The sequence below is a fragment of the Armigeres subalbatus genome, chromosome 1 (assembly GCF_024139115.2).
Source record: "Armigeres subalbatus isolate Guangzhou_Male chromosome 1, GZ_Asu_2, whole genome shotgun sequence".
Classification (NCBI taxonomy): domain Eukaryota; kingdom Metazoa; phylum Arthropoda; class Insecta; order Diptera; family Culicidae; genus Armigeres; species Armigeres subalbatus.
This window is the reverse complement of record NC_085139.1, coordinates 120,041,201-120,053,579: the sequence shown is the minus strand read 5'-3', so window position 1 is coordinate 120,053,579 and position 12,379 is coordinate 120,041,201. Positions and strand designations below refer to the sequence as shown.

The 12,379-nt window shown below is 41.6% G+C and overlaps 1 protein-coding gene across 2 annotated transcripts in view; it reads left to right on the top strand.

Moving 5' to 3' along the window:
- Nucleotides 1-12,379, top strand: part of LOC134205059 (xaa-Pro aminopeptidase ApepP) — a 62,350-nt gene that overhangs the window by 22,412 nt on the left and 27,559 nt on the right. Inside the window, exon 1 of one of the 2 annotated variants that reach the window (XM_062679955.1) lies at nt 12,006-12,123. The exons of the other annotated variant lie outside the window; for it this stretch is intronic. The gene's annotated coding sequence lies outside the window, so the exon portion shown is untranslated. Of the gene's footprint in view, nt 1-12,005; nt 12,124-12,379 lie in introns of those variants that run through there. 2 annotated transcript variants of the gene reach the window in all.

Genomic DNA, 12,379 nt, shown 5'->3' with positions numbered 1-12,379 from the left:
GCAGAAATCAATCCTCCACTTCCGGACGATACCATCCTGGAGATACTACCGGATGAAATCCTGGAAGAACTTCCGGACGAAATTCTGGAGGAACTACCGGAAGAAACCCTAGAGGAACTTGTTGGGGTACTTCTGAAGAAATTCCGGAGAAATTTTGTCTCTAGAAGTTAATCTACTCCGACACCGCCCCCCCCCCCTCTTCAATGCGGCAGTCCCCTTCCAAACATGAAAAAAAAACCTCTGTCATTGAAATGCTGAAATGGACCATGGGTGTCTTCAACTAAGTTGCAATATACATTAATGCCGATATTTTGGTCAATATTCACAATTTTTAGCAATATTCGCATAAAAGTCCCATGCGCCAAATCGGCCAAACAGCGTTTTTAAAGTGTGATTTCTTCAGAGAAGTTGTTTATTACTTAATTTCGATGAATCTCGCTGAAAAATTTCAAAATTCCAGACCCTGCTTTAATGATTTATTTGTTTATTTAGAAAAGAAATAACAAAAAAATAGGCGTTGCTGTGATCCAGGTAAAAACATTATTTCTGGCGCTTAAACGAAAAAAAGGCAATTTTATAGTATTTTTCACATATATCTTTATGCGAAGGGGCAGATTCGGGCAAGTGTTTCAATCAGCAATGGACAGAAAAATTAATGCCCTTTCATACAAATAGTATTCTTAAAACATGATTTTCGATGATTTTTTCGAAATTCAATTTTACTGAAAGCCAGTTAAAAGCCAAGAAGAAATATCTTCTTATCATGGAGTTATGGGGTCAAAGACTTGAATATCATGGTAAGATATTCATCTTATTATTTTTTTAAGGAAATGCCTGCCTTAGCAGGAATTCGCCTTTCAATGTTTGTTTACAAAATAAGTTACGCCCAAATCGCAAATCAGTCCCGAAATTTCGTTTCCTGTTGTTTATGTGTTTGTTATTGTTCAAACATGGGCTAGTAGCCTCAAAATTTGAACATATCGACATAACAAAAGTGAACACATCGAGATAGAGAGATATCGAGATAGGGAGGTTATCGAGATGTAGAAAGCCCAAATGTATATAGATTGAAGGGACTTAGGAAACCATCGACATAGGAAGAGATATCGAGATATAGAACATCGATACGTAAAGAGTCGACTGTATCATGTTGTTCAATTGCTTACCACACTGACTAATCGTAAATCATTAGGAGGTAACTTTTAATTAGCATTTGAAATAGACTTCAGTAAAACTCAATTTTCAAAAAAAAATCGAAAATCATGTCTTTAGAATAGTATTTGTATAAAAGGGCATGAGTTTTTCTATTTAATGCCGATCAAAATACCTGCCCAACTCTGCCCCTATGCATAAACGACATATGTGGAAAATACTATAAATTCGTTATTTTCCCGCGATTAATCGCTAGAAATCATTTTTTCTAACTGTATCACCGCCAGGAATCGTGTATTTTTCTATTACTCTTGATTTTGAGTTATATTAACTACTAATCAAATTTCATTGGTTGGTCTTTCTTTTCAAAATAATCAAATAAATCATCACAACAGGCTATGGAATTTTGATTGAGAGGTTTTTTCCATGTTTGGACAAGGGCTGCCCCAGTGTGCGACGTGGGTCGGAGTAGACTACTACACAGTATACAGTATATATATGGACCAACAGGTCTGTACCACAAAAAGGGAAAGTATACAGTATACTCTAGAAGTATAAATCATCACAGCAGGCTCTGGAATTTTGATTTTTTTTAACAAGGTTCATCGAAATTAAGTGACAAACAACTTCTCAGAAGAAAACACCCTTTAAAAACGTTGTTTGGCCAATTTGGCGCAAGGGACTTTTAAACGAATATCCCTAAAAGTTGTGAATCCGAATGTCGGCATTAATGTATATTGCAACTTCGCTGAAGACACCCATGGTCCATTTCATCATTTCAATGACTGAGGGGTTTTTTTCCACGTTCGGACAAGGGCATGACGCCGCCACTGGCAGAAAATGATATACCACGCCGCCGCCGGTAAAATTTCAATCGGCGCACAGGTCCAAGCCCAAAGTAAATGTCAACTTCTCTCCACGAACAGCCTAGATAGCCGTGTGGTGTCGGGAGCTGGTTATCTGGCTAAGAATAACATTACGGATTGCCTGTTCCAGTGGTAAATGTCCACCATTCAGGTGACCCCGAATTCTCGGTGTGATGCGGCTTTATGCTTACCGTGCCTACGAATGAATGGTTAGGGGGGGGTCTAATAAGAACCTAACCGCAAACGGAGCCTGTGAAGCACCAGGGCCTCCTTCGCAGTATTTAGCCCTCGCTGCGCTAACCGGAGCTATGGCGTAGTTGACTTTTTTCTTCTCCGAGATAATCGGCTACTCTTATTCAATCTCAACGTGAGGTTAAATAAGAGTGGGGTTATGAATATGTGTTTTACTTAGTTTTTCAACAAATTCTCACCTATATTCTCAACGCATAATTCGCATTATGCGTTTTTTACAATGTACTTTGTGTTTGTCACCTATATGGATTCGCATAATGCGTTTTTCACAGTGCACTCTGTATATCGTCTTTGACGTTCGTCCATTGTTACGTCCTCAATGTTTTTGTGACACCTCTCTTTAGTCCCTAGCTAGAAATAATGTGTGTGAGTCTATATAATTGGCTTTTCTATAAATGGTATATCATATGCATTTGCATTGTGTGACTTATCCAGTATATTTTATGCTTCGCGTTTCATTGCGTTTTACAAAATGCACCGTATGTTAGACTGGCCCAGGAAACAAAATGTTGTCGAATTCCACTGGGCACCCCCCAGGATTGTGTCTTTTGGTGAGAAAATCAATCTCTGAAAATTTCAGCTCGATCGGTTGTTGCATAAGCTGGCGCAATTGATTTGAAGTTTGTATGGAGATTTCAGCCAAAATATATAGGAAAATACACCTTCGTCACTAATTCGATCTGAAAATTGTTTCTGATCGTTCGATTGAGCTCAGAATCGCAAAAGGGCAGTTGGTATGTTACAGAACAATTTCACAGAACATTGTATGATGATTAAATGAACTTTTATATAGTTTTCGGCTGATGCGATTCGATCAATAAATCCAAAATTGCGCTATCCAGCTCTCAATACATCAGCCGAAAGCTAAGTAAAAGTTCATTGAATCATAGTACAATGTTCTGTGAAATTGTTCTGTAACATACCAACTGCCCTTTTTGTAATTCTGAGCTGAATCGAATGATCAGAAACAATTTTCAGATCGAATGAGTGACGAAGGTGTATTTTCCTATATATTTTGACTAAAATCTCCATACAAACTTCAAATCAATTGCGCCAGCTTATGCAACAACCGATTGAGCTGAAATTTTCAGAGATTGATTTTCTCACCAGAATACACAATCCTGGGGGGTGCCCCGTGGAATTCGACAACATTTTTTTCTCCCCATACTAAGCTGGGCCAGTCTAGTATGTATGTATTATTGATTGCATCCTCCTTCTCCAGAAATCTGTTCCATTCTCCTTTCCAATTTCACTTCCTCTTCCTTTCCCCCTTTCACTTCCTTTTCCGTCAGGTAAATGATGAGAAAGGCCAGTGAAGGCGATGGCACAAATCTCCCAAATTGAGGGGAACGTGCCTCCTGAGCCGATACCTGATGGTCCATTTCATCATTTCAATGACTGAGGGGTTTTTCCCATGTTCGGACAAGGGCATGACGCCGCCACTGTCAGAAAATGATATATCACGCCGCCGCCGGTAAAATTTCAATCGGCGCACAGGTCCAAGCCTACTCCGCTTTGTCAGAAACCCATGGTCTATCATTATCCGCCATGGTTCGATCTGTTCTAGTAAGTCGTACGTTGTCTCAAAAGTATATTTCTCGCTTAACTTTTCAAAAGGTCCTAAATAACATTTTTTTCATGATTTAATCTGAATAATGCAATCAATATATCTCATGTTAATCTGTTGATTATTTATTTATTTAATCAGACTAAGGCCGAAGTGGCCTGTGCGGTATATAAGAGTCTTCTCCATTCGGCTCGGTCCATGGCTACACGTCGCCAACCACGCAGTCTACGGAGGGTCCGCAAGTCATCTTCCACCTGATCGATCCACCTTGCCCGCTGCGCACCTCGCCTTCTTGTGCCCGTCGGATCGTTGTCGAGAACCATTTTCACCGGGTTACTGTCCGACATTCTGGCTACGTGCCCGGCCCATCGCAGTCGTCCGATTTTCGCGGTGTGAACGATGGATGGTTCTCCCAACAGCTGGTGCAATTCGTGGTTCATTCGCCTCCTCCACGTACCGTCCGCCATCTGCACCCCACCATAGATGGTACGCAGCACTTTCCTTTCGAAAACTCCAAGTGCGCGTTGGTCCTCCACGAGCATCGTCCAGGTCTCGTGTCCGTAGAGGACTACCGGTCTAATTAGCGTTTTGTAGATTGTCAGTTTGGTACGTCGGCGAACTCTATTCGATCGGAGCCTTTTGCGGAGTCCAAAGTACGTACGATTTCCAGCCACTATGCGTCTCCGGATTTCTCTGCTGGTGTCATTTTCGGCAGTCACCAGTGAGCCCAAGTACACAAATTCTTCTACCACCTCGATTTCGTCACCACCGATGCAAACTCGCGGTGGGTGGCTCACATTGTCTTCTCTTGAACCTCTTCCTATCATGTACTTCGTCTTCGACGTGTTGATGACTAGTCCGATCCGCTTAGCTTCCCTCTTCAGTCTGATGTAGGCTTCCTCCATCTTCTCAAAGTTACGTGCCATAATATCTATGTCGTCGGCGAAACCAAATTGCTGGACGGACTTATTGAAAATTGTACCACTCGTGTTAATCCCTGCTCTTCGTATTACCTTCCAAAGCGATGTTGAATAGCAAACACGAAAGACCATCACCTTGCCGTAACCCTCTGCGGGTTTCGAAGGGACTCAAGAATGCCCCTGAAACTCGAACTACGCACATCACCCGATCCATCGTCGCTTTGATCAACCGTGTCAGTTTATCCGGAAAACCGTGTTCGTGCATTAGCTGCCATAGCTGGTCCCGATCGATTGTATCATATGCGGCTTTGAAGTTGATGAATAGATGATGTGCGGGCACGTTGTATTCGCGGCATTTCTGCAGTACTTGGCGAATGGCGAACACCTGGTCCGTGGTGGAGCGTTCGCCCATAAAACCCGCCTGGTACTGCCCCACGAACTCCCTTGCAGTTGGTGCTAGTCGACGGCATAAAATTTGGGAGAGTACCTTGTAGGCGGCGTTCAGCAATGTGATTGCGCGGTAGTTGCTACAATCCAGCTTATCGCCCTTTTTGTAGATGGGACACACCTTCCATCCACTCCTGCGGCAACACTTTCTCCTCCCAAATCTTGGTAATGACCCAGTGCAGCGCTCTAGCCAGTGCCTCACCACCGTGTTTAAATAGCTCTCCTGGTAGTTGGTCAACCCCAGGGGCTTTGTTGTTCTTCAGCCGGCCAATCTCCTCCTGGATTTCCTGGAGATCCGGAGCCGGTAGAATTATGTCCTGCGCGCGTTCTCCCAGGTCCATCACCATACCGCCATCTTCGTCTGCCACATCGCCATTCAGGTGTTCTTCGTAGTGCTGCCGCCACCTTTGGATCACCTCACGCTCGTTCGTAAGAAGGTTCCCGTTTATGTCCTTACACATATCAGGCTGTGGCACGTGGCCCTTACGTGAACGGTTTAACTTCTCATAGAAGTTTCGTGTGTTATTAGCGCGGTACAGTTGCTCCGTTTCTTCACGGTCTCGATCTTCCTGCTGGCGCTTTTTCCTCCGGAAAATCGAGTTTTGTCTGTTCCGCGCCTGTTTATATCGTGCCTCGTTCGCCCTCGTGCGGTGTTGCAGCAATCTCGCCCATGCTGCATTCTTCTCTTCCACTAACTGCTCACATTCGCCGTCATATTAGTCGTTTCTCTGATCCTGGGCACCGTGCCAAGTGCAGCGGTTGCGGTGCTACCAATGGCGGATCGAATATCTCTTCAGCCATCTTCAAGAGACGCTGCGCCTAGCTGCTCTTCCGTTGGAAGTGCCACTTCCAGCTGCTGCGCGTATTCTTGGGCTAGTCTACCATCTTGTAGCCGCCCAATGTTAAGCCGCGGCGTCCGACTTCGACGCGTGTTGTACACCGTCGAGAGTTTTGAGCGCAGACATACTGCAACGAGGTAGTGGTCGGATTCAATATTCGCACTGCGGTAAGTGCGGACGTTCGTGATGTCGGAGAAGAATTTACCGTCGATTAGAACGTGGTCGATTTGGTTTTCCGTTTCTTGGTTAGGTGATCTCCATGTGGCCTTGTGGATATTTTTGCGGGGAAAGAAGGTGCTTCGGACTACCATTCCGCGGGAGGCTGCGAAGTTTATGCATCGTTGGCCGTTGTCATTCGATACGGTGTGCAGACTATCCGGTCCGATGACCGGTCTATACATTTCCTCCCTTCCTACCTGTGCGTTCATGTCACCGATGACGATTTTAACGTCCCGCAGTGGGCATCCATCGTATGTCTGCTCCAGCTGTGCGTAGAACGCTTCTTTCTCGTCGTCAGGTCTCCCTTCGTGTGGGCAGTGCACGTTGATGATGCTATAGTTGAAGAAACGGCCTTTAATCCTCAGCTTGCACATCCTTGCGTTGATTGGCTGCCACCCAATCACGCGTTGGCGCATCTTACCCAGCACTATGAAGCCGGTTCCCAGCTCGTTGGTGGTGCCACAGCTTTGGTAGAAGGTAGCCGCTCGATGCCCGCTTTTCCACACTTTCTGTCCTGTCCAGCAAATCTCCTGCAGCGCCACGACGTCGAAGTTGCGGGGATGTAATTCATCGTAGATCATCCTGTCGCAACCTGCGAAACCTAGCGACTTGCAATTCCATGTTCCAAGCTTCCAATCGTGATCCTGTATTCGTCGCCTAGGTCTTTGCCGATTATATCGAGTCGCATTATCTCTTATATTGTTCGTAATGATTGGTTTTCTAGGCGGCTTATTGGGCCTGCGCAAACCTCCTGTCTCGTCGGAGGGCCGTCGTGTCAGGGCTGTTTAGCGTCCCACCTAACACCAGGACTTGGGCTTGTGCGCTTTGAGCGGCACACGGTCGCTTTGGTGGGGCCTACTTGCGGATACATGCAGCTTTTTATAGAGGTTTAACAGGGCCCACTGTCAAACCCCACCACATCCTAGGCAAGCCCCACAACTCGCAGATGGCCTGGGGAGGGATCGTCAAGCCCTTGGACATAGTCCCTGCTGCCCACAAAATCTGTTGATTGCAATACTCAAATTAAATCATGAAAAAAATGTTACTTAGGACCTTTTGAAAAGTTAAGCGAGATTTTACCGCACGAAAGCAAGTACACGCAAAAAAATGTTGCGGTCGAAACTACCATTCCGAGGGTTAATTTAAGAATACGCACCGACGATTTTCAGCAGACAACAAACCCGTTCGATTTTACCATGCGCGCAGTAAAAATCAACTGTGGTCCTGGTGGAATGTTGTTGCATGAACTGAATCAGTGGTGAATTTGTCCGAATGTGTGGTTAATTTAATTGAAAATTTGTGGTTATTTTAAAAACATGGCGTAGTCTACAAAATAGTTACCGTTACCATGGAATTTTTTTCTGTGTAGGAAAGTTCTTATTAGTAACAACTTTACTGTGAAATGCAGATTTAGACCAAAACAGAAAATACAAATTGCAAATAATAAATGAGTAACATTTGAGAAGTGAACGATTGCTGTATTTTTAGTTTTCGTTCTATTGAAAAGTTTGGTTAAAACTATGCATGCAAAATTACAGGGTGTTTGCAAATCATCCGTACAGATTTTAACATTTTGTTTCTACAGAGCAAAAACAGACAATAATTGACTGAATCAGTAGCTCTATGGGCATAACAACTCAGCAGGCTGTAACAAATGTATATTCTATGAGTACTTGGAGTCATTTCACGTACAAGAAACTATTTTAGTCTTTGTCAATGTTTTTTTTATAGTTTTCCCGAACAAAACGGAATTGCCTTCGCACTCACCGGATGTGAAATAAATTTATCATATGGTATTCCATCTTGAAAACCAATGTCAGCAAAAAAACAAATAGGGTATCTGTTCCGTTATTAATAACATGCTCCTATATCAATAACATTCGCAAAACAGGCAATTTAGGCTCAATTTGTGTCGTGTTTTGTTGTTATCCGGCGTGCTCACTGCTGAAAAAAATCACAAAAATGAGAAATAAAACAATTGTCGCACCAATTCTTTGTTTTTGAATGGTATTGATTTGGGTACATGGTATGAATTCAAGGAGCGGTTCCCCTACATTACCAAGACATTTGAAATCATGTCAAAAATGTCCAAGAAACATCTGTATAGAAATGTGCGGCCATCGTGATTTTTTTCCGACACGGTCGAAGCCGTATCCAGCTTTCCACGCTAGCCATAATGGCGGCTGCTATAAACTAATCTGACAGTAACTGCTTCCGACGCTGTACTGTTTATCGACGCCTAACTTTTCTCGACGCGGGTTGTATCTTAGCAACCATTTTTACATTGTTTATTTATTGTTATGAGAATTGGTACGGCTTGAAAATAATGAAGACAGTTTGTTTTAAATTTCGTAGCACGCTTAAAATTAATGTATCCAGCTTTTGATATCACAAATTAATTGTATTTTTTTATATTTCAGGTCGAAGTACATAATGCTTCAAGATAATATCAGAGGAAGGGGATTTACAATGAAACTTTCAACAGATACAATTCTGCTTGCAGTAGCACTAACATGATTTTAACATGAAACGCAAAAACAATTATTTTCGGCTTCCGTTGAGTTTCGGAAGGCTCCGATACGAATAATATGGGCAACTGTTCATAGCTTTACGTTCTTTTGAATAAGATTTTAGATAATTTAGTGGCTTCACTGGTTAAACAAGTCCCTGCAAATAAATTTAGGAAAGTCCGCTAGAATGCAGATTATCAGTGTTTATGAAATCGGGAAATATCAACAATACTAAGGTCTGAGCGGCAAAAACTGGTGTGCGTAATGATGTTTGTTAGGTTGCATTCCTTGAAGAAACTTCAATAGTTGGTAGTTCAATTCGTCACACGACCCAACCATCTTTCCATGTCAAAAAGAATGATGATTTTGTATTATGTATTCCCCTCGATAAATTTAGACGAAATAATAAAACTCGCATTGTGCTTACCAAAAAACAACAAAATCAAGTTTAAACATGAAAGAATATAGCGATACTAAGCTATTTTTGATTCTCTAAGAATTTTATTTAAAGCAACATGGTGCAAACTCTATAAAAAAAACCCATCGTTTTTGTAGTTATGCGTCAAATTCAAAGCAACTAGATAATTTACAACTATAATGCTCGTATTATTTAAATTTGATCAAGCCGAAAACCAACGAAATGGATCTCTGATAAATTTCGTTTATTTTGCGTTTCATTATGGGGTTTCGTGTTAGGCAGATGATCAGTTCCAATGCAAACAGAATTGTGTCGCTTGAAAGTACTATGAAAGGTCTGCATACCATATCTTGAAGAACTACTTCGACCTAAAATATAAATATTAGCAGTTAAATTGTAAGATCTAGATATCAGGAAATAAATTTAATTATTTGAAGCTTGTTACAAAAGTCTAATTTTTCTCCAATATTTTTCAAGCCTTACCGATCCTCATAACAATAAATAAACAATGTGAAAACGTTGCTGAGATACGACTCGCGCCGAGAACAGCGTCGAAAACTGTTCAGCGTCGGAAGCAGTTACTGTCAGATTAATTTATAGCAGTCGCCATTATGGCTAGCGTGGAAAGCTGGATAACTCAGAATACAGGGGTCATTTTGAAGTGAAATTCAGCTTGGTTCAAGTAATCCTTTTCAAATAACATGCAATGCATGCTGGATTTTTTAATTTGCCCCGAAAAATAATTATAAACCTATCTTGTTGTACGGGTAATTTACAGACACCCTGTAGTATGTATAAGATAAGTATTCAACACTATTTGTACAATATCTCTAAACTGCATTAGCTACATTCTTACTCAGATAAAAAACATGTTGTTACAAGAAACCAAGGAGTTCTATCATAGGGATCTTCTCTGCATCTACACACGCATATAGATTTTCAAGCTTATGAGAAACATTCAGAACATTATCGATCAAATTTTTTGTCTTTATTTTTGAATGGTTTCAGAATAGATATTTTTGATTGAGAAATCAAAATATATGAATAGGGTTGTCGTACCAATTGTCGCCATACATAAGAACAACTATTTTTTTTTTTAAATAAGTAAAAGGCATGTGGGTGGACTTTATATATCAAGCGAAAGATTTTACTTCCTGCTCCTTAGAACAGATCTGAAAACCACAATAAAATTTGTTATAATCCTCAAAATTGATTAATCTATAAAAGGAACGCATACACCAGTTGTGGCACTATTCTTAATTTTGGTTCCTCATATGGCAAATCCCATTGTATTCTTATAGGATTATTTGGCCAATCCACTAGTGCGTCAACTGGTGCAAAGGACGTCAAAAATTAAGCAAAATCAATTTTTACAATTACGCTTTGCTTGTTTTGGAGAAGATCAAAGGTTTTATCGTATCATATGAATATGCTTTATCGATATGAACTTGGTTTGCGGTGGTTTGATTGGTTATTTGGCATATAAAGCACTAGTGCGACAACTGGTGCTATAGCCACAACGGGTACATCTAGCCTACCACATTATGATCGAGGTTTCTTGTCACACGACTACGTTTTGAATTATCCTTTGCCTATATTGTGAAAACATTGTGTTCCGCATTAAATGACAGAACAACTGGTACTTAAATTGTTGTAGATTGATCGATCCCACTGACGAAATACAACCTCTGACAATTATTTGACTTAATGTTGAATAATAATCCAAACAATCAAAATTCTGAAGATTGAAACTAAATGGATCAACATCACACATTAGAAGCATAAATATACGTATTTCGTTACCAAAAGCTATTTCATTTAACGCATGCTTTATGACCAATTCATCGATCGTCGCCAGAAACGCAGTCAACATGTCCATATTTTCTACGAACCCTTTTAATTGAATGATTGACGGATCATCCGTTTTTCTATACCGGCTCACTCCGGCATCATTTGCGGTTTAGTCATATAATCACCCGGCCCGGCTCAACAACACTGTCGTCAATTAATCTCGAGTTTTTCTGCCTGATAGAACGAAGATCAATTCCATTCCGATGATCCATCATGGGTTAGGAATGGAATCCATTTCCAGTCACCACATCATGTGTATGGAGCATCTGGCATTCGTTAAGATTCAGCCTTTGTGATTAGCTTGATCCCCCGATTAAACTCTAAAGGCACGGGTTAGAAAACGAAAGTGCACCCACTTACGGCAATGGACACAAGCGCTTTACAATACCAACGCCTCCTCCCGAAGGCACTTGATCTTGTCCAGAGGAGAATTCCATTTCTTTAGACTACTACCTACTAGCGAACGGTTGCTGTATCTATTCTACACCCGGCTCAGAATAAATATATCAGAATTACGAAACGTACTCGTAATACTGAAGCAAATAAAAACAATCCAATCAAGCAATTGGTAAACAAATGCTCGCTTGAATTAGTACGAGTGCTGATGGCTGAACTTGAACTTGAGCGCCAACTGTTTCAAAGTGTAGGAAAGCCATTGCCTGGCGTAGACACGGACGGTGCCAAGCGCAGGCAAGTCATCCATCGTTCGGGGAGGCATCTGCGCTACCGCACACCGATGACGACGATGGCGACTACGACGACAGACGAACGATCTGCCCCTGCTGCAGTATAGGAATCGACCCGCGCCCTTTTCGTCACAGTTTTGGTGTAGGTATCTGTCCGCTGCTGATCGCGTGGAGCATCCTACGCTCAACGCGAATTGGCTTTACGGATTATTGGTCGCGATCAAGTTAGCAAACTACAAAGCTACAACATATATCTGGTAGGAAAACCGTTGCCAAATTCTGAACCTACGCTTCGCTCTAGATCAATGGAAGAATTTTGAACTTGAGAAAAAAAACAGCAATTAATCGATGTAAAATATATCGAGTATCGGAAGCTGCGAGGAGGAAGATAGCGAGGTTTGTGTGATCTTGATAGTGGTTTGTTGGGGCGTTTGCTGATCTTGGAAAATACGGCTCTAAGCCGTAGAATTGTGTAATAGTGATACAAACAAAATAGAGTAACATTGTTGGGTGGAATGTTTGAAGTTGTTTTGGTTTGTATAAAAGAGATTAAAACTAACGATAAAGATTATTTATCTTTATTTAAGTTTTCTGGGGCCCTCCTTAGCCATGCGGTAAGATGCGCGGCTACAAAGCAAGACCATGCTGAGGG